Source organism: Petaurus breviceps, unplaced genomic scaffold (genome assembly GCF_028583685.1).
Source record: "Petaurus breviceps papuanus isolate PSGF00001 unplaced genomic scaffold, PetGlider_PUasm1.0 90822, whole genome shotgun sequence".
Lineage (NCBI taxonomy): Eukaryota > Metazoa > Chordata > Mammalia > Diprotodontia > Petauridae > Petaurus > Petaurus breviceps.
The window spans coordinates 1,760,020-1,764,492 of NW_027187351.1; the positions used below are offsets into that span (position 1 = coordinate 1,760,020).

Consider the following 4,473-nt stretch of genomic DNA (forward strand, 5'->3'; position numbering starts at 1 on the left):
CAAAATGCAGAAAGGCTCTCACATCCGTTATTCTGGAAATTGCTCTCTCAATGCACCCCAGAAAGAGACTGGGGTTCTTTGGCAGCTGTATCACACTGTTGACATAGTAAACTTGCAACCATTAAAATCAACTTATTTAGACTAACAATAACTTAACTATACCTGATATGTTGTCACATTGATAGTTTTCTAAAGTTATATACATGTATGTATACTTGTGTATTTGATTTCATCTTTCCTCCATTATTTAGTATGTAATTAGTCTTTATTTAGACCTATCTTTTCTTTATCTTGCCTTTATTAATTATAATTTTAATTGTTATAGTGTAGAATTTTTATTTCTTGCTTTTTGCATTTATTATTTATGTTTAAGAACATTATTAGTTTTCATAAAGGTATTTCATAATGCTCCAAAATATTAGCACTTTTTTCAAAGACAATATCCATATCTTTCCCAAGTTAGAAGCACAGGACCTACTCAAAGCCCAGTTTCACTCTGGCACAGGAGATTTTATCTGCTTTTTTCCCAGCCTGAGCTAGTTTACTCCTTCAAAACTAAAGGCTCCTCCACTTCCAGGTAGTTCAACACATTAATTCTCAATGTAGTTAAGATGCTTAATCAGCTTTGCCCACTGTAACTCAGAACTCCCAAACTCAAGAGACAGCCACATCCTGCAGGTGTCTAGACTGTAACCACACATGACTTTTTTTTAAGATATAGGAGATTCTTTAATATTTCCATAATATTCAGTAATCACTATATGTAATTCACATATAATTTCCCCAACATTTTCTTCAGCTCTATGGTTTCCTTCTTGTTTATCTTTCCATTAGATGTATCTATCCCTGAGAAAGGAATACTAAAATATCTTACTATTATTACCAATGTCTTTTTTTTGCCAATTTAATCCAGTTTTATCTTTTTTCCCCCAATTTCTTTATCTTTCAATTACTTACGCACTCCAAAACTTGGTCCACATACATTTAATAATGTCATCTTTGTCTATGAAAATTAGATTTTAATGTAGACTAATACACGTAGATTTCTATTTAAATTCAGTATTTTTTAAAGAAAGTACTGCTCTTTCTTTAACTCTGAGATTTCACCTTATACCCATCTAATTATCAAAGATGACGAAATAAAACACTAAATGTTACAGAGACTGTAGAAAGACAGGAACAGTTTTACATAGTCAGTTAATGGAGTATGAATTGATTGAACCATTTTGAAAAGTAATTTATAATTATGCTTTAAAAAGAGTGCCTACAATCTCCATATTCCATATCCTTTGACTCATGTACTCCATGGTTTGTCACATATCCCAAGAAAGCCAAACACAGAAAGGTACTAGAAATAGCAAAATATTCAAAGCAAAATTTGTTTTGTCCTGGCAAAAAATTGGAAACAAAATAGATTCACATAAACTCGTGATCAGTTGAACAAATTCTGGTATACGCATACTCCATCAGAGACAAAGACTATGAAAACTTTAGAAAAACACGGGAAAGTCATTCAGGCAGCTGACATTTATGAAGCAGCTATTATGTGCTGGAACTGTGATGAGCATGGGGGTAGAGAGAAAAGAGAAAAGGCAAGGAGCTAACAATCTAATAGGGAAGAAGACACACAATCACGTAAAAACAAGACACATATATATTTAATATTTTCTCAATTACATGTGAAAACAATTTTAAATTTTTTTGTTTTGAGTTCCAAATTCTTTCCCTTTCTCCCTCCCCACCCCTCTTATTGAGAAAGCAATGTAATATAGATTTTATATATATATATATATATATATATATATATATATGTAATCATGCAAAACATCTTTCCCTATTAGTCACATTGTGAAAGGAAACACAAACAAAAAAAGATGCCAGAAAAAAATAAAGTTAAAAAAGTATGCTTCCATCTGTATTTGGACTCCATCAGTTCTTTCTCTGGAGACAGCATTTTTCACAATAAGTCCTTTGGAATTGTCTACATACAAGATATATAAAGAATAAATCAGAGCTAATCTCAGAGGGGAAGTATTAAGATTAGTGAGAACATAGCAAGGCTTCCTGTGAAATGGAGGACTTCATCTGGAACATAAAGGAAGTCATGGAAGCTAGAAGATAAAGATGAAGGAGAGTGTTCCAGGCATACCAGTCTGTATATGGAGTGTGATGTTTAAGGAACAACAATGAAGCCAGTGGTAGGGAGCAAGGTATAAGAAAACTGGAAAGATAGGAAGGTGCCAGCTTATGAAGATTTTGAATGACAGTTCAGATTTTTTTTTCCTGGAGATGATAGGTAGACAATGGAGTTTATTGAAGGGTGTGTGTGTGTGTGTGTGAAAGGATCAAACTCGTCTTTCAGAAAAGTCAGTTTGACAACTAAATGGAGGGAGGACGTCTTGGAGTGGAGAGAGACTTGTAGCTAGGAAACCAATGAGCAGGATATTGGAATAGTCCTGGCATGAGGTAATGCTGAGAGTCTCCACTAGGATGGTAGAAGGTATCCACAGAGAGAAGGAGGCATAAGAGAAGTAGAAATGACAGTGCTCAACGACCCATTGGATGTGGGGTAGCAGTGCCTTAGGGTAAGAAAGTGAGGAACTGGGGCGGCCAGGTAGCGCAGCGAGTAAGAGCACCGGCTCCACTGTCGGGATGACTTGTGGATCGAATCTGGGCTCAGACACTTAGCACCCACCCAGAAACACCTGGCCGTGCAACCTTGAGCAAGTTACTTAACCCCGATTGCTTGAAAAAAAAAAAAAAAGAAAGAAAGAAAGTGAGGAACTAAAGCTCTGTTCAAGTTGTGAGCCTGGGTGACCAGGATGATGGTACCCTCAAGAGTAATTATAGAAATTAGGAAGGAGAGTTTGGGGGGGGAAAGAACATAATGAGCTCTCTTTTGGACATGTTAAGTTTAAGGTAACTGCAAATATCCAGTTCAAGATGCCTAAAAGTCAGTTGAGATGTGACCTTACAATTTTTTAGATCTTTAATTTTTTTTTAATATACAACATATCCTCTTTTTGCTGCAATGACTTGCTTTACATGATTTGGCATTGAGTACACAGAATCTTGACACATAATTCTTTAATTCTTCATCATGAAATCATACAATCACATTGAATATTAGCATACAGTCCATTTTTCCAAGTCTAGCCATAGACCATGAACTCCATTTTTGAGTGAAGTTTAAATCAAGTGAGTTCCCAAGCCACTGAAACATGTTTTATCCCTCTCTTGAATAAAATTATTAATTTTTCATGATGTGCAGCATAGCATAAAGTCATGTTGCATTATTCCATTTCCACTTTGGAATTTTTGTAATTCTGGGACAATTCTCCTTACCATATCAGTGTATGTATCTGAGTTTCTCATTTCCTCAGGGAGGGAGTAGAACAAGACTTCTAGGCCCAGAGGAATTTCTATTGTAAAGCTTTACAACCTGATGAAGAGTCTCACAGTCTCACCTGTACAAATTTTGGTAAGCCTCGAATGAAAAAGTGAGTTTCTTCAGGAAATATCATCCCTTTCCAGTCTTCAGTACTTTAGTTTTTGTAGTCTTGCCCATGACAAAATATTTTTTTTTCTTCATAGCTATTATTAGTAGCTGTTTTGTTTTGCTTTGTTTTTACTGGTCTTCCTTCCAAATTCAAAATGCCTATGCTACACTGAAGAATAGCAATCCTTCCAGCTGCCAGATCACTCTGAAGATCTTTGCTTTTTTTTTCCTCTCTGAAAATTAAATAAGCTGTTTTGCTGCAATAAATTGTAATTTCTTAGTATTGGTTCTCATATTTGACTACTTTGCTAAAAGGTTATAGCGTCTTGCATGCAACCTGTCCTGTGATCTAAGTCGTTCACTGCATAGTAATTTAGTATTCCCTGGCCTATCCACCAAAATCTCTTCCTTCCTTATGAGAATGATACCAAATCTCTGCCCCTTCAGTGGTCTATAAGGCTCTGCTCCCTTGCTTCACAGGGGCTGGGTAAGGACCTCACTTTGGGGAGGGGGGTCACTGACTTTATTAGCCAAAGGCAGGCCTGGCACCTTAGGTGCTCCTGGGGGGCGTGTTCGCTTCTTCTTCAGCACCACTGGGTTCTGCCTCAGCAGGCCGGCACTGGCCGGCGCAGAGCGGCCATGCAGACGTCTCTCCGGTATTTATTCCCGCAGACGCTGGTGAGAGTGGCCTGAGCATTTCTGTTGATTGTGGTCCTCACGTGAGAAGAAGCAGGCTTCCTCTGACCTGCCCTCCGCTTCTGCACCTCCACGGTGCCCTTGCCGTCCATGCCCACCGTCTTCCAGTGCATCAGCCCATTGTAGCAGAACGAGTTTTGGGCCTCGCAGTTGTTGGAGTTGGGGCCGCACGTCTGCTTGTAGCTCTTGATGAGGAAGCAGGAGCAGATCCAAAGGCCCATCTGCTGCAGGTGGGCCCACGGGGCGGGGGCTTGGGCAGGGGCTTGGGCGGGGCTTGG

At 38.4% G+C, this 4,473-nt stretch overlaps 1 pseudogene; it reads right to left on the minus strand.

The window, feature by feature from the left end:
- Window positions 1–4,104: 4,104 nt before the first annotated feature.
- On the minus strand, window positions 4,105–4,416 carry LOC138148128 (large ribosomal subunit protein eL28 pseudogene; annotated as a pseudogene).
- Window positions 4,417–4,473: the final 57 nt, after the last annotated feature.